This window comes from Aptenodytes patagonicus, chromosome 2 (genome assembly GCF_965638725.1).
Source record: "Aptenodytes patagonicus chromosome 2, bAptPat1.pri.cur, whole genome shotgun sequence".
In the NCBI taxonomy this organism is placed as follows: domain Eukaryota; kingdom Metazoa; phylum Chordata; class Aves; order Sphenisciformes; family Spheniscidae; genus Aptenodytes; species Aptenodytes patagonicus.
In genome coordinates, this window is record NC_134950.1 from 100,736,774 (window position 1) to 100,758,977 (window position 22,204).

The following is a 22,204-nucleotide window of genomic DNA, read 5'->3' on the forward strand; positions in this document are numbered from 1 at the left end:
TGAGCATGGGAAGAGCCTGAACTGGTCAGAGTTGCACTAACATAAGTTTGCCATGTGCCCTCTCTCTCATGTTCCCTCTCACTTACTCCTAGAGGTTTTTTCTTTCTTTCTTTTTCATTGCAGATTTATTTCTCTTCTCAGCATTTTGCTTACATTGTCAAGATAGCAGTGTTTGTTCAGCTCAGACCAGGAGATGTATTCGATTTTGCAGCTGACATTTATTTACACCTTTTAGTCTCTGTGTTATATTGCCATTCCTTATGGAACGATATCTCACGAGCAATATAACCTACTAGCTAAGAGACCTTGGAGAAAAGAGATCACTTTCTCCGAGTCCCTGGTAAAAGGCAGATGGAGGCATACTTTGGGTGTTAGGTTATTACCTTTTCTGGAGCTTCCATCAGTTACTTGAGACATACGAAATCTCCAAGACTGCATCTGGTTTAAGGTTTTCTAGTAGTCTGCTGCTGTTACTGAAGTGTGTAGCTTAGCTTAGCTTGTGTGGATGTTTTGAATGGATGGCTTTGACCAACCTGATCTAGTGAAAGATGTCCCTGCCCACGGCAGGGAAGGGGTTGGAATAGATGACCTTTAGAAGTCCCTTCCAACCCAAACCATTCTGTGATTCTGTGGATCTCTAAGAACTTTTTACTGCTATTTTTCTCCAGTGCGAGGATCTCCTTTGCATGTTCCCAGTCCTTACTCCTTTACTACTAGGAGCAGAGGGTACTGTGTCTTTGAATGTTTTGACACTCATTGCTTTAGTTCTTGAGTCACGACTTACGTAAGTCTCTTGAGTAGGTTTCAGGTTGCTATTTAGAGGTGATGATATGTTTCTTGTGGAGGTACCATGGAGGCAAGGAGCTTTAGGCATTGATTGTCTTGCTTTCTTTGTCCTTTTCTCATGATTTTATATACTTTTTTGTTACATGAATAGTCATGAAAGGCAAACGGGGAGAGAAAATGGGTTCTTGGAAAACGTGTGTCCTTAAATGCAGATGTAGGCACATAAATAGTTACATTCTGATTTTAAATTTTGCTGGTTATCAGAGTGATTAAAAGAGAACAGAAAAATCACTAGGTATCTCCAGGGGAGTGGCCCCTTGAATATGAGACCATTGCTGTTAAGGTGCTCATAAGTCCAGGTGTTAAGGTTTGAACACTTTATGTAACATTATAAAAAGGGGAAGTGGAAAGAGGAAGAGTTTGGAGGTAAGGAACAAATAATACGGTGGCTTATGGGGAAGCCTCAGATATTAAAAAACAGTTATTCTAGGCTTAAACATTTTCAGCTTTTAAAAATACCAACTTCCTGCACCATTTTATTTGACTTTTTGTCATAATCTTCAGGCTTCTCCTTCTTTTCTTTACAGCTCTGTAAGCTAGAAACCTGAGGGGGGAGAGCAAGTGAGAGTGAGCGTGACTTATCAAGAATGTGGTGGGAGGGAGGGCGGGAAGATAAATTTGTGAATAATACTATGCAGAAAAGTTCAGAACCTAGAACCACTCCAGGCCACGGGAGATCCTGTAAAGTTTCGTGCCTTGTTTGTGTAAGATGGTCAGGAGGTTACTTTCTTCTTGTCTCTGAAAGAAAACTGACTCCAGACCTACTTGAAATCTCGCAGGATTTGCTAAAAATCATGGGAATTGGTAACAGAAGTCCAGGGTGAATACAGCAGTTAACTCTAGATAGATGATTGTTTTGGCTCTCTGTCTTCATACTTCTAAACTTATTTCCATTAAAATGCTTGTTGTTAGACTTTTAAAATGTCTTCAGAGTCTTCATAATGTTTCTTGAAATTGTCTGGAGGAAAAATATTAGGACCATGTTCTTCATTAAAATTTTTCAGATCGTTTACAGTGTGTAAACTGTGTGTATATATTCATCAGAAGGACAAAACACATCTCATCATGAGCGTTTTGCTTTGTTTGGTAGATTTCTTGTCAAATAGGAATGTGAATTTGGGGCACACTGTGACTTTCTCCTGATATTTTATGTTTGTCGTTGTGCACCGGTAGGATACTTGTTTGACTTGTAAGTGAAATACCATGTATGGTTGTAGGAGGAGTTATGTTCAGTGTTTTAAGGACTCTAATGTACAAACTTGATCTTTAACATGTAGTTTCTTTCTGTTTACTATGATGGGGGCATCGCTCCTGTGATACTAGAACAGCTTTCAGTTTTTTGATAGTAGTAGTGATCTTTGCCTGCCTTGCTACAAATATGCTGAGTGGGCTTTTTGAGGATGAGATTTACTGCTTACTTTAGCAAGTTCTGCAAACAATATCTGACTTAATAATTTTGCTTTCTGCTTGTAATTACACGTTACTTCTCTTTGGTAATGCCTTCAGAACTTCTCAGTTCATTATCAACTCTCAGAACATAATTTAAGGAATAACGCGTATCCTGACTGGTCATAACGAGGCTGAAATTCCATCTTGGGCTTTTGGTGTCATCACAGAACCAGGGTGGAATTACAGCTTTAATTTATGTACTATGGGGGATACATTATTTATTACTGTGCATTAGAAAATGATTAATCTCTGCTTGTGTTGCAAGGCTATCCTACTGCTCTGAGTCCCCAGGAAGTGCTGAGACATTGTAGAACTTCTTGTGCGGATTACAGCTTTGTGAAGCTGCCAAAACGACCATTGCATTATTCAAAAACTGCTAGAGGTGATGAAAATTTATGAAGCCACTGTGGGGTTTTTCCTAACTAGTAGAATTCCTACAAGGCTTTAGTTTGCTAAACCTGAGCATTTCCTTACCTTTAGTCCCTTTCAAGTGTTTCATTTCACCTAAAGCTATGATCAGATAAACAGGTTGAGGAGCACTGTGTTTTGAGGACCCTGATTCAAGAGAGCACTTTAACCATAGTCAAGCTCCACTGAAGATAACGGAAATTAATCACGTGCTTAATTGGTTTGCTGAATCAGTTCTTTAATTTCTACTTCTTTGGTTGTTCATAAAACCTATTTCTTAGTTTGTCCTCCACTTCCCAAAATTGTATGTGCGTACGTGTGCATGCATGCACGTGCATACATCCATGAATACAGGGAAGCTGCGCTGGAGCAATACGAACTAATGGAAACAGCTATAAATTTTACTGATTCTTCCAGTTTTCAATCCAGTGACTTTTGTTTTATGTGTTATGCTCTGATAACATTCCATTTTTATAAGCGTTTTCAATACTAGGAAAGTCAGTAACCAAGTTCTGGTATGTAGTTACTAGTACTGTGTGAGTAGTTGTAATGTCCACATCTATGGCTGTGATAAATTGGAGTCACAGCATTCCTTCGCAGCCAGTTTTCAGTGGGGTTTAGCCTTTCCACCAGAACTGGAGATTTGTCCTTTTTCATTTTACAGCCTGTGGACATGGGTTTTTACTGAGACCTAGTACCAGTCACTACACCACGCAGCTGTTACCAAGTAACATAACTAATCTGTGCCTGTTCATAAAAAGAATTTGGGATTTGGGGGCATGGGGTTGCAATTTTGCATTTACAACTGCTGTGCCCTGGTTTGGAAAAAAGAGAAAAGGAGAAAAACCCCAAACCCTAAAGGTTTGTAGGCATTCTGATTAATAAGCCCTAGCAAAATGTCTTCAAAGTACTCGGCTTTATGAGATCTGAAGAAAAGAACTAGATATTTGTAAAAGATCAAACAGCTACAAATACCTTAAGAAAAGAAGTCACTGATGTAAATTAAGTGAATGCTTTATACTAATACAAAAGTATTATAAAAAATTAAATACTCCCACTTTCTAAGGTGGCATTTTTATCTAAGGCTCTGATGACATGTATAAACCACTCAAGTTTCAGTCTTGTGGGTTATATTGTCACCAGAAGCTCTGACTAATATACAGTAAAGTCTTACAAATGACAGTTGGATATAGTATGACTCTAAATGACTTTTTTTGTTGTTTTATTATTGTCATATGTTTAAGAAAAAAAGAAGAAAGTAAGTCGCAGTGCCTACTGACTAATTGGACCTAATGGGGAAGTGTTGTCCTGGATTTAATTTGAGTGTCCATATTATAAATCACAGCTGTGGAATCTAAAACCCAGTGACAAAGCTGATAATCCCTGAGGTGTAAGAATCTTGAAGCTGGTGTAGAGAAAGACGTACAAAACATGCCGGCAGCTCTCCCCCACGCAAAATTAAAATGATAGTCATTTTTGCAGGGAACACCATGGGAATCAGAATTGGAGACATCCACCCCTCTTCAGTTTGAGAGCTGAAGAGATGGCTGCAGTTTCTATGCAGTTTCAGCCTGCTAGAGCTGTATAAATAGATCACTGGCGCCGTGCAGATCTGAGCAGGACCAATCGCCGTTCCCCTTCTACATCACGAGGAGATGCAGAAGAGCAGTCCTCTGCAGCTACCTATCTCGTGCCACTCATACTGAACAGTTAGGTTGGGACTTCTAAGGGCAGAAAGGCTTGCTCAGATGATGCTCTCTGCTCTGAAAGAGTCAGGCATGAGGCTTATGCAGGTTTAGGCTAATGATTTAAAGTGTCATTTGGATCGTAAATGGGACATGGCATTTGTGCCAGCTTTCTGAATGAGTTGCAGCCTTGGGTGAATCCAGTATCATGTGAATCAAAATAATATATCACATCAACAGAGAGGAAACCAGCTGTTTAGCATTGGGGCAATTGGTTAATTGTGTTATGATAGATACTGAGACTGAAAATAAATACTGAGCAGCGTGAATTTTATACATACATATTTCTTACTTTCTATTTATGGAAATACTTCCTATTTCTTCTGCTTGCTAGTTCGCTACAAGTAGTATTGCCAGTTTTGTGTAGGGATGGGCTTTGCTCTAAGTGTGATAGGAGAGGTAGAAATGAGGATGAATGTAAAAGTTTAAGGGTAGATTTCTCAAGGTCCTTAAGCTGCCTGTCTCTCCCGGTGGTTGTAGGGCAAATTATGTTGATCCATCACAATCCAAGAGTTGGATCTTGCTCCTGGCAGCCAAGGGTGACACCCTGGATGTATATTTCTGCACGCATGTGACAGGACCACATCCTCAGTGCTCTTCTGTGTAAGGAGCATGAGCTCAAAAGCAAACTGGAGGAGAGAAGAGGGAAAGAATGACAGTAGGTTTTAACATAGGATTGGGGTCCAATAACTTCTTGGCATAGATGCCCAACTCTGGGAAATGAGTCTTAAGAGGTAGGTATTGTTATACACATAGGAAAGTGTGCCACCCACTCCTTCCTCTGCAAGCACTTCTCTCTTACTTTGCCTGCAGAGGTAAACTGGAGAGACATGGCTCTGCTCACTCTGGCCACAGGGTTAGAGCCGGTCCAAGCTTTGTTCTTCAGAGCATGAGCTGTTTTATCACCCCAGTTGTTTTTTGGTTTTGGTTTTTTTTTAAGATTGGTAAGGATTGGGTAGTCTCATTATGCTGTGCTGGCACTTGGGGCTGGGTTGTGCCTGCCTTAGTGCACTGCGTGAGCTTGCGAAGTTGTGTAATTGCAAGTTTACTGTCATACAACGAATGACTGATGGCATAATTTGTATTTTCAAAATACATAAGCAGCTCAGCCTAATCAGGTGGTGTGGTAAATATTTCCAGGAGATAAAAACAAAGTATTAGGGCAGGGAGCAGAGTTATAAACTTCCTTTAATGAGCTGCATATTGTTTGATCATGGTTTTTTATATACATGAAGTTCTGCATGCCAAATTCTAGTAATAATTGGCAGCTACTTCACAGTCCTGGAGAAATAATACTATAAATACTGGAAACAGTCAAAATGAGTGGATGTGTTGGTTTGCTTTTCAGACTGCTGTGACTAACAGGTGATGAGTACAAATAGTAGAAGGCCCATTTATCCTTTTTCTTGCTCCTGGAAATACAAAGAGAGAGCAGGGGGAGCAGAGGGGACATGTTCAGCTCCTCCAGACAGTTAACAGTGGTACCGCTGACTGGCTTGGCTTATAGTTCTGGCTGTGCGGGTGTTTAATTTGCAAATCTGAGCAGTCCTGCTCACTTCCTGAAGCCCCTGAAGTTAAGCACATAAATGGTTTGGGGCCTGACAGAGCCTTGTTGGCTCATTCTGGAGAGTTTGCAGCAAAACCTTACGATGCAGGAAAACCCCCAAATTACAAGTGTTCTCCTGCTTCCAGTGGGTGGCTTATGATGTCAGTGGGGTATGAAGTGGAGGGAATCCATGTCCGTTTGTTCATGTATGTTAATTTACGAAAGTTTTTAAGATATGTGTAAAGTGCTTCTGAAAAAATACTCAAATGAGAGAGAAGAATTTTTTTTTTTTTTTTAATTAAACATTTTTCTGTAGTACAAATGTGTCAATGCTCAGTGAAAATCACACTCATTGGAACTTGGGAGAGCAGGGGGAACAGTTCACTCTTTCACAATGAAGAACAGTTTGTTGATAATGAGAAGATCCCAGTAATAACTGTGAAAAGACCTAGGAAACTAGTACATTCACAGGTGGATGAAATCTTTCTATAGACTTTGGATGTCTTTATGAAGATGCTATGCTGCAAATTTTTGGGCTCGATGCTACTCACTCGTATGCAATGGAAGGATGATTCCCACTACGGAGGGGATTCTAGGCTGAAATTGTATGGCCTGTCATATGGATTAGCATAAGCCTAGAGGAGCATAATGGTCCTTGCCGGCTTTCAAAATATCTTAATTTTTGCTTAAAGCCTTAAGTTGATTAATTTATATTACATTTAAATATATACCTATATGTTGAGGAACATGCATTTTAGCATAAAATATGAGTCTGGGCACTAGTACAAGGAGGTGTGTTTGTAGCTTTTTAGACATTGCTCTACTTTTTTTAAAGCAGTTTTATAATGATAATTGGCTTTTTTTACTAATATACCAGTTACTGAAAGCAGGATGTTGTCTATTTTGCCCATTTGAAGGAAAGTTGTGCAGTTGGTTTCCTTGCAAACCTCAGTCATCCTGCAGAGACTGGCTGAAGGGTTACTTTCATTTTCCGCAGGATGGTGGTGATGGGAAAGTTACGTGGTGTTGCAGTCACTAGCTGTAGACGTCGAAGAGAAACCCTAGGTGTAAGATAGAGGAATGTTGGAAAAGACAGTATAATATTAAAATTCATGGTGATTGGTGCTGGCAAATGAAACTGTTGAGTGCTAGCTTTGTCATGACAAATATTTGCAGGTTGAAAGCAGTTTCTTCCTAGGTCTGAACAAACACTGGAGAGATTAGACTGCCCTGCAGCCCATGTTAGTACATGCATGTGTATGTGAAGAGGTACAATATCCTAAATAAATTAGAGGTTTGGGGTTTTTTTCTGTTTACAAACTCTGTTCACCAAAATTAAGAAGACATATGTAGCCATATGCAGCATTGTGAATGTTCCATAAACTTAGCTTTGTTCCTGACGTTGTCATTATCTATCTTATATTCTGGATCACATTAAGGAAAAATACCTTGATTTGATCCTCCAGGGGAAAAACCCTTTCTCTATCTCACCTCTCCCCCAAAACCCCAGACACCTACTTGTCCTGTGTCATCTGAAGCAGATTTGAATGTTATCTGTACCTAAATCTACAGATACACTTTTCCTGTCTTGCATAGGAACAAAATGTTGTCCCACTTTCTGTAGTTGCAATTTAGTAATATCACAAACAAGTTACAGTAGTAAACTGAATGTGTTAAAGAAATGGAACAGAGGAAAGATTACAATTTAATTCCCCAGAAAATATACCTAATATTATTCATAAGCAGAGTGCAATTCACAGTGAGTAAAAGTAAAGCTGTGTTTCAAACCAGCGTTAAGTAAAATAAACCTCCCTGGGCAAGACTATGCTTGGACTTGATACTAATGAATCTTGCAGAACTGGCACTGCAGTTCCGAGTTTTAACATCAGATCCATTTGTTTACCATTCTTGCCAGTCCAACATCATTTTTCATGGGCCAAGACTGATACTTTATTTTGTTTTCTTTCTGGAGCGTGCTCTCTCTCTCTCAGTCTCCCTGCAGTAATGTTGGAATCCACTGGCCAGCTCCAGCGAAATTTAACAGACAAGTTGAGATCATAAAGTCCTTGAACTCCTAGCAGTTTTATGGAACAGGCAGTTGAATATAGGACAACGACAGAAATTAGTGGCCTTTCTGAAGGAAGGGCTTGCCCGTGTTCTCACAGATGTGAGAGCACAACACGGCACGAGCCGTTGTGAGTGCTCCCAGCGCAGGGCTAGCTTTGCTCAGAGCGTGCGTCTTACTGTGCGTGGGGTCACCTACCTGCGAGAGGCAAAGCCACAAGAAGCCAGCCTTCATGGACTCCGCTGCTTATGGGACTACTCGGTCTTTTAAAGAGGGAGAATATCCTAACTCTCTTTATTTCTCCCACACTTTCCTAATAAATGTAGTATTTTTGCATTTCCAGCTTTCCTCTGCTGTAAACCCACAGCTTCCCATGTTCTGCAGGAGGCAAATGGAGCCCGAGAGGGACAAACAAAGTGGTGTGACCAGGGCTATATGGGAGGCATAACACGACGCTGGCCTGTGCAGCTGAGCTGGGAGGTTAGAGCCCAACCCACGGGACCACTCACCTTTTCTGTCCTGTGCGTAGAGTCACTAGTGAATGCAGTTTAAATGCACAGATCAGTTATTAAAAGTCCTAGACCTTCTCAGATGGCTCTCGAAAATGCAAGTTGAGGAGTTAGGCACAAAGCTGTGCTGTCTTAAAAATTAACCACATTAGAAACCATGTCTCTGGCTGGTTTAATACATAGAAACAATTATCTTGAAGGAAACGAACACAGATCCACAATGTTTTGAAGAGAGAGGACAAACGGCATGGTAGCAGTCGTGACAGGGCCCAGCTTCCCCTGCTAACTTGCCCTTTTCATTCATGAAAACGGACAGTGGTGGTGAAGTGAGACTGTGGATTTTACACATACTTCCTCCACGCTTGAGCTTTCTGCTCGCAGTGAGCTCAGAGTCCTCTCCTGTGTGGATGGCCAGTGGAAGGCATGTGAAGGAAGAGAGGAGCTTTCAAGAAGTATTTGAGTACTCGGAAAGCATTTCACTTGGCCTTGGCTAGGTCCTCAGCACAGTGGTCAAATGTCACTCCGGCTCACAAATTTGCTGCCAGGTCCAGAACTGTTTAACAAAAGTTGAACAGATGGAGCAATGAGGTTTAGTTGGTTTCCTGCACCAGGAATGCGAGGAGGTTTCCATCACCAGGTATTTCTTAGCAACTTCCAACAGTTTATGAGGAAAAGATCCTTTTCCCCTTCCTGATAATGTTTTCAACAAATGTGGTGGATTGTGTAGACAGGTGGCTTCTAGCTAGTGGCACGCAGACCTCCGTGTGGCCTGCAAACCTACATAGGCTCAGCAGGTACTTCTTAATAGGTGGCAAAAGGTAACAGAGAAAGTTAAATGTCATGTCATAGGATTCCTAGCCTTTCATGCACTGAAAACAGTTGTGATGACTGTCTTATTACTTGAATTAGTTATGAGGAGTTTCAAGATTTTGGGGGTCTTTTTAAAGACATTTGGAAAGAGAACATAAGATCCACTGTGAGAAAAAATACCAGAGGATATTTGACATAAGCTCAGATGACAACATAGTCACCTTAGAAAAGCACTACTGCCTAAAATTTTCTGCTGGCTGTTTTTACAACTAATGCCTAAAGTTTATTATTTTTCATGGGGTTTAGTGGGGGAAAGGTAGTACTTTTTTCTGTCTTTTTATCCAGTTTGTTTTACTTTTTCCCTTCTATAACCATTCTTTACTATTTTGGTGCAGGAAGAAGAGAAAATATTTTAAAGAGTAGAACAACTCGTAAAACTGTAGAAATTAGGTTATTGTAGCTGAAATGACTTTGATCTATTCTCTCTTCTCTACATTGTTCATTCAAGAGGCTCTCGCTGCTGTCACTATTATACTGTTGTAATGTTATGGTAGGATATAATAGTATCGTATTTGGTGGCATAAAGATGAATGACAGCAGAATATTTGTTTTTTATGATTATGCCTACATTAGCAAGTAGTGTGGACCAACTGGAGAGTATCTGTACAGTGAAAAACCTGGTGCTGGGATCCTGAGGTTTACACCACGCACATTTCAGGGTTGCTTTTACTTCTGAGCAGTCTGGTGCCGCTAACTGCATGCTCTGGAGAACATGATGCTTCTGGTTTAGTTCCTCCCAAGAGGGATTCAGTTCATGTGCTCCAGGACCACTCCACAATGCAACCAAAAGCCTGGGCAAGATGGATTATCTGGAGACTTGCTTCAAAAACTACAAGCTACATGCCTGATCTGAACAAAAGCAGTAAGGTAGCCATGCCCTATAGGGATCTTGTGGGATGAATGGATGGAAAGAAAGGCGTATTTCAGTGATCTAGTCTTGTAGTTGTACCAGTTAGGAAAACACATTTCATAATTTTTCTTTCTTAACGTTCTTTCTTCCCTTTTCTTCGTAGTTATTACTGAAAGGGGAAGGTTGGTGTGAGTAGGCCTCAGAGAAGGAAGGCTGTTTTGAGAAGTTAGAAAGAAGAAATCTTCTGCCGAAAGAAGGATTGTATCTTCTTTAAGGAGCTTATACAATGTCAAGTACACGTTAGATGCTTAACCAGTAATGACCCATGTCTAGCAGTTTGTGCTTGACTTGCTGACAGGAGCATGTGCCACTGGAGACAGTGCTCACGCCCTTACATTAAAGAGGGTGGTCGGGTACGGCATGGAACTGAGGCTATTGGTCATTGTAAGACACTGGCTGGGCATCCTTTATTTAAAGGTGTGTAGGCTCTTTTTGGTGTGTGTCCTGAGGCAGAGAAGGAACGTATGGTATGGTGAGATGTAATGTCATATTATTGCTAGCATGACTTGGAAAAATGTATGATGTTACCTTAGAGAGTAGGTGTGAGAGCCAGTCTGGCAGATGTGACAGTCCTGCTTTCTGGATCTGACAGTTGGCAGCCCAAAGAGCCTACTACCAAACCCGGTACTTCCTGAAGCGCTCATGTTACGATTTGTGCTGAAGAAAAGGAAGTAGAAGTAGAGACGACAGAAGCAGTAGTACAATGTTGTTTTTTTTTTTTCTAAAGAAAAGTCTGGACAAGTAGACTTACACAAAAGCTTCATCTTTCTCAGTGTCCTGTCTCTCCTTAATTGAAAGAGTAGATTTGGCTACAAAAGCCAACCAGCTTTTGTAGCCAGTCAACTCACTGAATCCGGGCAGAGGACAACATTTGTTCCGCTGCCTGGAAGATTTTAGTTGCTGGCCAAGCTGCTGGCATAGTGTTGCTGATCTCAAAAAGTAAGACCAAACTACAGTAGTGCCGGGCTGGTTGTGGCTTAGTCAAATTTCTGTTCTAAAAAAAACTTACGGCCTCCAAAGTTTCCTACAACAAAGGTCACCACAGGTTTCTGCTGAAGTGTCCTGTACTCTGTGGCATTGGCCATATGTAAATGTGTAAGGAATGTTGATTGTTCAATCTTCCTATATAGCAGCAAACAACTACATCTCAAAACTCAACCTCATATAGCTAGAAGGTAGGTGAGCTGAGTAGGTAAAGCAGAAAGTAATAGGAAAAAATACCAGACTCATCTGTCCCAAAGAACATGAAATTTCTTCTTTTTTCTAGAGCCCTTCATTTGAAGAACCTGGAATGTATCTGGACATTGCAAATCATGCCATACTTCATTTTCTTAACATCTCTTTCTAAACTAGAAAGTGCCCTTTAGCAGAGAGACACACTTACCTGTTGCTTTTCACAGGCAAAACATTGAAGTTTCACAAAAGGATATTACTGTCCAGACCAGCTCAGCCAGTGAGAGAGTGGGTGGATGGTATTCAGCTCTTCATCCGTTGGCACTCTTGGTTTTCAGAAGCCGGGAGCTGAGGAGGGTTGTGCCTTGGTGAGCGCAGGCAGTCGTATGGCAGGGTCACCTGCCACAGGACGAGGCCGCTGACTTGTCGTGCAGTCAGTCTCTCTCAGACCTTCGTGCTGTGCTCAGACAGTGGGATAAGGAGGCACTTAAGAGGGTGTCAGGGAGAGTCTGAGGTCAGCACCTGGTGAGGCTGGGGTGATTATGTCTTGGAAAGACGTAACACCCCTCTGGGTAAGCGGGAGAGTGTGGCTCTGCGTCACCTTTTAATGATAAATAGGCTGCGTCAAGGCACAGGGTCAATGAGTGAGGGCCGGTGGCCCTAGCTCCAAAAATCACGCGATAAAGTTGCTCTCGGCTGTTAAGAAAAAAGAGGACTTTATGGTGTTCGTGTTTACGAGCAGAAGGCAAGAAAAAGAGTACGTATCAAGTGGGAACATGCGCCTGAGCCTGCCAGATCCTAGGCAGAGGCAAGGGAGGGCAGCAGACCTGTTTCTACAAGACTAAGGAAGAGAGTCCCTGTCCCCGTGACAGGAGGTGTGCAGAGAGCCCTGTGCCACCATTTCTCCGTACTTCATAGCTAGTCCCAAAATGAGATGGTATTTTAGCAATCCACTTTGCTCTGATCTGGCCTTGGCTCCATCCCATCATGTGTGACAGTACCATGGTGGTTTTGTCCAGGCCCACCCCAGAACCGCTTGCCCTGGGGATGGCGGGGGAGGCTGGCAGTCCCGTCTGTTGCCCAGGCTTTGAGGTGAACAAGCCTGCCCAAATCCATAAATATGAGCTGAGCCTTTCTTTTTAGTTTGTCCTGGGGTTTCATTTCTTTCTTTACTTGATTCTTTGTTTCCACTGCCGTGGTTTTTCATCAGTTTTGATCAGAGTCAAGTCACGCTAACATAGTGAATGTACGAGTTGACTAGAATGGAAAATCAACTCAGTCTGTTCAGCTCCATCGGCCTTTTGAGTGAGGCACCACTGCGAAATGAAGGAAGGCTGGGGGAAAAGAGGGGTCCCACTGGTGGCATTTTATTAGGCTGCTACTCTCGTGATATTTGAGGTTTTCTTAAGGTCCTAGGCTGCCAAAGCAAGGGGTATTGTCTGTCTCAGCTTTCTGTTGAAAAGCAAAATATTTCTGCCTTCTGAGTGCAGACCAGCACAGCACTTGTTGCGTTCTTGTGGTTCCAAAGCCAGAAGGCGGAGAAAAAGATGCCGTGATTTTTTGTCCAGTCTCGTAGTTTTTGAGGGAAGTACCGCATTTTGGGGAGATGTGTGCTGTGATCAATCATCATTTAATTCTTGGGGGTTAGCAGTACAGCACGTTGCAGGTGTGATATGCTGCTGTTTTCAGGGGACCCTGGCCAAATTCGGCTTCTTTGCAGCTGGCAGGGTTAACACTGCGTGTATGGGAGGAGGAAGGGGGATTTGTACTTCATAGTGAGCCTTCATTTGGCTCTGCTGGGGGCTAGAGAAGCCAAGCACTGCCTCATTTATTGCACTGGGAAGAATGAAAGAGCTGACAAAATACTTCTTTAATTTATTTGAAGCTGCATTCATTTCTCTAGAAGGGGGAGAGTGGAGTAGTTGAATGCTGGGAGGAATGTGCTTAATTCAGGACTGTCCTTCCTCCCTGACTTAAGTCCAGACACTACAGAGAAAAATCAAGAAATTTAGAAATGGGCTGTCAAATCTACTCGCATGTATTTTTGCGAAGTCCAGCATATCTGACTGTTGAGTGAGGCTTTGTACGTGCAACTGCATAGTTCTGTATTAACAGTTCACAGTGGTTTTTGATACCATTCAGGTTGCTGAGCAAATACCATAAATGCACAGAGGTGCAAGCCATGAGTGGACAGTGACTGCAGGAAGAGCACATGTACATAATGGCAGGCCTGCTGCTGCTTTCTGATCGTGAAATTTGGCTCACAGTATCATGATGTAGCCAAAAAAAAAAAAAAAAAAAAGGCAGAACTAGTTTAAAGTGTTTTTGTTACACTGAATTTTTATTGTTTCATCCTCTGCTGGGTAAATTGTTACCCTTGTTTTAGGAAACCAAACAATTTCCTCCATCACAGTTAAACCTCTTTTCATTTGCTGCTCATTTGCTGCTCCTGTTTCTGTAAGGATCAGATGGGTAATGGAAGCTGTACAGCAAATTAATGTATGCTACTCGAGATAGTAAAATGCAGGGCTACAATAGGCCTTTTTTCGGCAGCTGTAAAGCTGCTGTGTGACTACAGTGAATCCATTCAGTCTCCCCCACACTTGCTGGGAGCGCCCGGGAGAAGGGAGTCGTAGTAGTGAAATGACTATCCAGCAAAACAGTTTGAGGGACATGCTGATGACTCACTCCTCATTTTGGTTTACATGGTCTTTTTCTGTGGATGTGAAGTTTCAGCCTCACATGAGTTGAGATCTATGACTGTCCACGTTACCAGATTATCTGCTAAATCAGCATGGGTGTTGTGTTCCTCGCATCAGCCCTCTGAGATGGGGGAATACTGTTAATCTTTACTGTAGAGTAAGGGGAAACTGAGGCACAGGAAAATTGCGGTTAAGTGACAATGTGCATTAGGAGCCAAACTCATAGTTTAGTTGCACTGTAGAAGCTCAAGTGTCATTCAGAGCTATCTCAGCCCTCCAGGAAGTGTCACATAGCATTTGCCTGTAGGTCATGCAAAAAGCCTGGAAGATAGCTAGGAATCTGTCCCTCAAACAACATTATTTGTCTCTTTAAACAGAGCGTTAAAAATGTAAGCATGTAAGTGAGAACAGGAGGATTTTATGCTGATTTTGATCTTAAAATAGAATCCCCAGCCACCTTGTATTTGAGTCGGGGAAAAAAATGAGAGGCAGGACCTAGTTGATTCAGCAGGGTGATACTCTGTAAAATAATCCCTTTAACACTTTCTCTTAAATTAAGAATGGTTTCTAGGTGGCATGAGTCATGGATGGAATGTCCTCATTTCACTTTGAACTTCCAGCCTTCTCTGGATTTGTGTCACAGCTTTAGAGGGCTTTGTCCTCTTCCTGCAAGTCTGTAGGCTTGGCTGTTGCAACCTTTACTCATGTTGAGCGAGAGCAGGCTCCTTGAAGCAAGCAGCAACAGCACGTAAGCGAGAGCAACCATGGTGGAGTGGGGGAGCAGGGTAGTTTAAATGGAGTATTTTGGATTTGTTTGTACTGTAAGCAGCTTTGGGGAGTGGTGACATAGCCGCAGCCTGTGTGCAGGTGTCAAAGGAAGCCCGCTTTCCCTCTTATTTGTGTATTGGTCTTTGCTCTGAGTTTTGGGTTTTCTCCGTGTGTGTGTGTGTGTGTGTGAATAAACTGCAATGTAGAAAGCTGTACTTTTTGAATTTCTGACTGCTTTTGGAAAAGTTGTATTTTCTGAAGTACGTACAGCCACAGAAGGCTGTGGATAACATCTCTGTTTCTTAATTAAAAGCAACGGAAAATGTTATTCAGAGCTGTCTGTCTGTCCTAGCTGAGGAAGAAAACCAAAACAGTCTGGCTTACATACATGCAAGGTCAAATCCTCCTCTTTGTCGTGTTGTGAAAGTTTGTTGGCTTCAATGGAGATAGTCACAGGTGTGGCCCCAGGAATGGTTTGTCTTTCAGACATTTTACAGAGCAAGAATGAATATAGTTGTTGGTCCTAAAAATTGTTTGTAGAGAAATAACTGGGATGCCTGTAATCCGGAGGGGCCATGCAAATGCAAGACTCTGCTCTCAGGGGGAAAGTGAACTCTGCACTGGCTGGCAGCGTTTACTTCTCGTAGCCAGGGGATTTTCCTGCTGACAGAGCCTGGTTTGGAGGCTTACGTACCCAACCGGCTCCTGGCCTGCCTTGCTGCAGGTACGGGAGAGGGAGGAGGGTGAAATGGGGGGCAGTGAGAAAGCGTTCTGGTAGCAGCACTCACTGAAAATTCAAAACCCTCCAGCCCTTTTTTGGTGATGGTGGAGAATGTCAAAATTGATTGTATTAGAGACCTGCCAGTTTCTCTTACTCATTTGCTTTGTCGCTCCTCCTCCCTTCCTTCCTCTCTCGTCAGCCGGGCTGCGTTTTGTAGTGCTAATGCTGCATTGCTTCTCCAGCACAGCTACTACTTCCCCCGCGCTGCTACTACAGAAATACTACAGTAACTCAGCGAAGATTTAGGGAGTTGGCCGTATACGTATTATTAGTGGTAATAGCAGTAGTAGTAATAATAATAAAGCCGATGATTGCTCTCCCTTGTAACAGTTTGATACTTTACGTAATGATTTTTCTTCTGATTGGTATCTCTGGGCTTTCTTCCCTTTTCATCTTCATAAATTTGTGGAGTCTGGTATATACTGGTTTGGGCTTTAAATGAATACTTTGTAGTGTACTACCTTGCAGATTTTAAAAATGTTTTTGAGTAGTCTAAAATAGTGTGGTTTTTGGTGTTGTTTTTTTTTTTTTAAAGTACAGCCCACAGAAAAGCGTTCATGCTGCTTCTGCTGGGGGGGAGTTATCACACTTGCTTTAGATAATGAAATACACATTGGAGAAAGGTCAGGGATTTCCCCTGAGCCACCCACCAATTGCTTGAAATGACATTTTCATTCTGAGTGTTTCTTGTTTTGTTTTTGTTTAAGATCCTGGAGCACAGGGAAAGAGTTTTAATGCAAAACATCAGAAAAAAAAGGCTGCAACATCTCCTGTGAGAGAGGGGAAAAAAGGAAATTTACAGTTGCATCTTGAAACACTCATATGATTTGAGGTAAGTGATTGGAGGGTCTTGTCATAAGTTACAGTTAGTTTGTAATTAAATTAATCATTATTTGTCTCAGAGTGTCATGATATTTCTGTGGAAGGCAATAAAAACAGATGGGAGAGGGAGGGAGAGAACTTTAATGGCAAGCCCAGAAACAGCAGTAAAAATATGTAATGCATTTATGTTTTTGAAAATGGGCCCCATGAGGTCCAGTCCCACGAACAGGCAATCATTCTAACATTTATAAGGGTTAAACCCTGTTTAAATCAATGAGGCTATTCTCCCTGAAAGTTAGGCATGTGCCTAAATATTTCCAAGTTTGGAATCTATATCATATGGGAACTCTGCAGAAGAAAGCTATTGAACAACATACAATGCACAGCCAGAAAAATGCATATACAGTTCTCCTACTGTTGGTGATAATGTCATGAGTAATCTGATTTTACAGCATTCTTAAGTTGTATTTTTGTATTAAATATAGTTCTCATTTTTATGTTTCAACACCTCATTGAAATACCAAACTTCTTAAGAGAGCCTGTAAATTCTACACCAGCTTTAATAATACGTCTGTCTTAATTGCTTCATCAGTTTGTCTTTGAACAAGTAGAGTTAAAAGTATAAAGAAAATAATGTCCCCTTTCATAACTAGAGTTGCAAATTGCACTTGGATGTTTGAATAGCAGCTGAACTAAGAGTTCCCTGACTGAGGCCGAATTGTGTTGTCCTGAGTTAATATTTTTTTTTAATAAAGGCAATCGTGAATTGCAGGGAAAAATCTCACCTTTTCCCTCTAGTCTTCATTTTTTTGTTTTCATTTCTCATTAGAAAAGAATGACCTCTGAGTCTTTTTTGTCTAGTAAAGAGAAAATGTTACAGTTGTAAAACTTTTAACCACTGAAAATTCTGCATAGATGAAAACTAAAAACCACCAGCCTCTTTCTTAAATAAAAATGTGAAGTTATTTAGTCTGTTCTGCCCCACGAGTGTGCTGAAGGAGACAAAATTACTGTAAGAAACCTGCAGAATCAAAAAGACCCACATGAGATGGAAGAAGCAGGGGATACAATCCCACAAATGTGCAGAATATCAAAACCCTTTGGCTGGTGGCATTTGCAGACATTTGTTGCTTACCAGGTTTCAGAAGAGAGGAGAGCATAGCCGGCCTCTGGTGATTGCTCTGTATTTGCTTTGTAGGAATAGAGCTATTAAGTTTCTTTTGAAATCAACAGGCTGCTGCAGGGAGCTAAATATTGCCTTTCTGGTCAGTGGACAGGAGCCATTGCTTGGGAAATTGTAATAGTCCCGTAGGCATTTGTACTGATTTATCCAAAAAGTTTGAAACTTTTGCAAATCTGTAGCCAACTCTGTTTTATGGGCAGGTCTTGCGCTAGGGACTGTGAGCCCAAACAGGAATACAAGACTCTCTCAGTAGGAGTCTGAGGTGATTTTTGTAGTTGTGAAATGAGGTATTAATGCAAATCTGTTTGAAACTGCTGCTGTTCAGCCTTTAGGGACTCTGGTTCTTACCCTCCCCTCTCTCAGCCCATCCCTGCAGCTCAGGTGGGAAAGTGTCTTGCTCTCTGGAGCGAGCCCTGTTTCAGGCATAGGGTGACAGTCCTGGCCAAACTGGTGAGAGAGGGAGAAGTGCACCACAATGACCCACATGCGATCGCTCTCAGCCCACCTTTGCTTTCTGTCTGTGCCACTGTCCTGGTGGCAAGCATTCCTCCTTGGCTCTGCAGAGCATAAATCAAAATACTTTTATTCCTGTCTTTTTTTCATTGGTGTCAGACCAGGATAACGTGCATGATTTTCCTTTCACAGCTGCCTTCTTGTTGCTCTCTGAGGAAGCGCACACTGAAGTTCAGGGGGAAGGTATCTTCATAGCATCTGTGTGGCCTTTATAATCATTCGATCAGCTCTCTGTTGCAGTCACAAAATCGTTGAATCTTTTTTAGTTTCTTTGTATTGGAGGGTGCAGGAGCTCACTGGCAGAGTATTAAAGAAAGGGAAGTTCTTTGGTGGTGAAAGATGCATTTTAAGATACATTAAATTGTACCGCTAGTCCTGCCCTTTCTTGATTATTTTTTCAGCACGTGAAGAAATAATGCCCCCTTTTGTGTGCCTGGAGAAGGCCCTGTGGTGTGTGCCAGGGAGTTATGTGGGTGCTGAGCTGAGCAGGCAGAGGGACCGACTTTCTCCTGCCTTGTATTTTTCACTGGGATTGAATACGGGGGACTGAGCCTGCCCGGATTAAACACATGCCTGTTTTGTTTTGCCTTTCTCTGCTCTTCTTTCAGCTGTCAGCGTGCCATGTTCAGATGGCAGTGATCAGTCACAAATTGTCCCCCATCCATGCTCCTCGGCTCTCCTAAACCATGAGTTTCGTGGAGCTCTTCAACAAAGATGGCACCAGTTCGATTTTCTTTTTTCTTTTTTTTCTTTCTTCCCTCTAGCTAATAGAAAAAGAGGTTGGTTGGTTGTGTTTTTCCCTCAAGTCAGCTGCATTAGTTCCCAAAGCAGCTTGTGTTAAGTGGAAATGAGGCTTTGATAATATGTGTGCTTGCTGGAGGCTCGCTTAGATTTTTTTTTCTTCCCCCCCCTCCCTGTATACAGATCTTTTCAATGGGGTGCCTCTACTGTGAATCAGAAGGAAAGTGCACGGGCTGCCAGGCACATAATGGAATTGTTCATTTGTTTCTGTAAATGTGTGTGAGCCTTTGTAAAGAGGAGGTGGTGGGGACAGAGAATGGAGACCTTTGCTGTGGGGAGCCAGGAGAGTGCAGTGACACAGTCCAGGGCACTGTTGTGGTGGGATGCGGCCATGCCCGTGCTGCTGCCGACATGCCCGTTCTGCTCAGCTCTGGTGGGCGTTACCTGGGACTTGCATCACTTAGCACGTCACGTGAAAATGGGTGAAGCTTATGCAGCTGTTGACTATCCTGGCTGTAAATCACGTAAGGCAAAATATTTGAAAGCTGTAATATTTCCAACACTTTAGAATCATAGAATCATAGAATAGTTTGGGTTGGAAGGGACCTCTAAAAGTCATCTAGTCCAGCCCCCCTGCCGTGGGCAGGGACATCTTCAACGAGATCAGGTTGTTCAGAGCCCCATCCAACCTGACAATGAATGTTTCCAGGGATGGGGCATCCATCACCTCTCTGGGCAATCTGTTCCAGTGTTTCACCACCCTCAGCGTAAAAAATTTCTTCCTTATGTCTAGTCTATATCTACCCCCCTTTAGTTTAAGGGTAACTTAAAGGACATTCCCCCTTGTCCTGTCACAACAGGCCCTGCTAAAAAGTTTGTCCCCATCTTTTTTATAAGCCCCCTTTAAGTACTGGTAGGCTGCAAGAAGGTCTCCCCAAAGCCTTCTCTTCTCTAGGCTGAACAACCCCAACTCTCTCAGCCTTTCCTCATAGGAGAGATGTTCCATCCCCCTGATCATTCTCGTGGCCCTCTTCTGGACCCGCTCCAACAGGTCCGTGTCTTTCTCATGCTGAAGGCTCCAGAGCTGGATGCAGTACTCCAGGTGGGGTCTCACCAGAGCAGAGTAGAGGGGCAGAATCCCCTCCCTCGACCTGCTGGCCACGCTTCTTTTGATGCAGCCCCAGGATACGGTTGGCCTTCTGGGCTGCGAGCGCACATTGCTGGCTCATGTCCAGCTTTTCATCCACCAGTACCCCCAAGTCCTTCTCGGGCAGGGCTGCTCTCAATCCCTTCATCCCCCAGCCTGTATTGATACTGGGGGTTGCCCCGACCCAGGTGCAGGACCTTCCACTTGTTAAACCTCATGAGGTTCACACGGGCCCACTTCTCAAGCTTGTCCAGCTCCCTCTGGATGGCATCCCATCCCTCAGGCATGTCAACCGCACCACTCAGCTTGGTGTCATCTGCAAACTCACTGAGGGTGCACTCAACCCCACTGTCCATGTCATTGATGAAGATATTAAACAGTACCGGTCCCAAGACGGACCCCTGTGGGATGCCACTCGTCACCAATCTCCATCTGGACATTGAGCTGTTGACCACTACCCTCTGGATGCGACCATCTAACCAGTTTCTCACCCACCGGACAGTCCACCCATCAAATCCATACCTCTCCAGTTTAGAGAGAAGGATGTTGTGGGGGACCGTGTCAAAGGCCTTACAGAGGTCCAGATAGAAGACACGTGTAGCCCTTCCCGTGTCCACGGATGTAGTCACTCCATCATCGAAGGCCACTAGGTTAGTCAGGCAGGACTTGCCCTTGGTGAAGCCATGCTGGCTGTCTTGAATCACCTCCCTGTCCTCCATGTGCCTTAGCATAGCTTCCAGGAGGATCTGTTCCGTGATCTTCCCAGGCACAGAGGTGAGACTGACTGGCCTGTAGTTCCCCCAGTCTTCCTTTTTTCCCTTTTTAAAAATGGGGGTTATGTTTCCCCTTTTCCAGTCAGTGGGAACTTCACCGGACTGCCACGACTTCTCAAGTACGATGGATAGTGGCTTAGCAACTTCATCCGCCAGTTCCTTCAGGACCCGCGGATGGATCTCATTGGGTCCCATGGACTTGTGCACCTTCAGGTGCCTTAGATGGTCTCGAACCTGATGTTCTCCCACAGTGGGCGGCTCTTCCTTCTCCCAGTCCCCACCTTTGCCTTCTGTGGCTTGGGCAGTGAGGCTCGAGCACTTGGCGGTGAAGACTGAGGCAAAAAAGTCATGGAGTACCTCAGCCTTCTCCGTGTCCCGGGTAACCAGGTCTCTTGTTTTGTTCCGGAGAGGGCCCACATTTTCCCTTGTCTTCTTTTTATTCCCGACGTACTTAAAGAATCTTTTCTTGTTGCCCTTTCTTTAAACCATGTGCATTGGCTTTCAAAAGAGTGATGTAAATATGAACCATGCCAATACTGTGCTTCCTCACTGTGAGGTTATTTATTACAAAGGACGTATGGTATAAGTCATTCTAGTATGGAGTAGATAAGAGCTTGAACTAAAGCCTTGGATCCAAGCCCACCAGCAGCTTTACAAAAGGCAGAATCCAGATCTGAAGTCAATGGTTCATACAGTTTCTAGTAGAGTCGTTTTAACTTAGTTCATAAAACGGGAGTAGCCAGAAGTTTTAAATCAAGGCTTTTAAACAAGTTCTTGCCTTTCTCTCACCCACCGTTCTCCTCTGCCTTAGAAGGTTACTGTGAAAGCACACCAGTCATTTTCTCCAAGCCACTGTGGCCAGGATACACCAACTCAGGGAGTGGAGAGGGGCCTCTGTGGTGATTACCATTATACAGCCATATGCTTTTTTTCCAGAGGAGTTTTTCTCTGAGGAGTTAAGACCTCCCTTCTGGATGAAGGTCTCTGGAGTCACGGTGGAGGCTTTGGAGGTAGGACCTTGAAGTTTCACAGACACCAAGAAACAGTTGATCAGCCTGGCATGGAGCAAACCAGGCCACAGTGGCTGGACTCCCCACCTCCTAAAAAGCCCTCTCTCATGATACCATAGCTGAATTAAAGATATGAAAAATTAAGGCCTTGTAGACAAGAAATTCATGAAGCCTAAACTTTTCTTTCCTTGCTAGATATGGGACTCTGTTCTTGTTCTCCCCCTTCTCCTTTGCCCTTGGACA

At 43.0% G+C, this 22,204-nt stretch overlaps 1 protein-coding gene across 9 annotated transcripts in view; it reads left to right on the forward strand.

Moving 5' to 3' along the window:
• The window catches only part of ATXN1 (ataxin 1), a 253,466-nt gene that overhangs the window by 70,785 nt on the left and 160,477 nt on the right, over positions 1–22,204 (forward strand). For all 9 annotated transcript variants that reach the window (XR_012994672.1, XM_076330580.1, XM_076330581.1 and 6 more), the window contains one exon: positions 16,480–16,604. The gene's annotated coding sequence lies outside the window, so the exon portion shown is untranslated. The remainder of the gene's footprint in view (positions 1–16,479; positions 16,605–22,204) is intronic.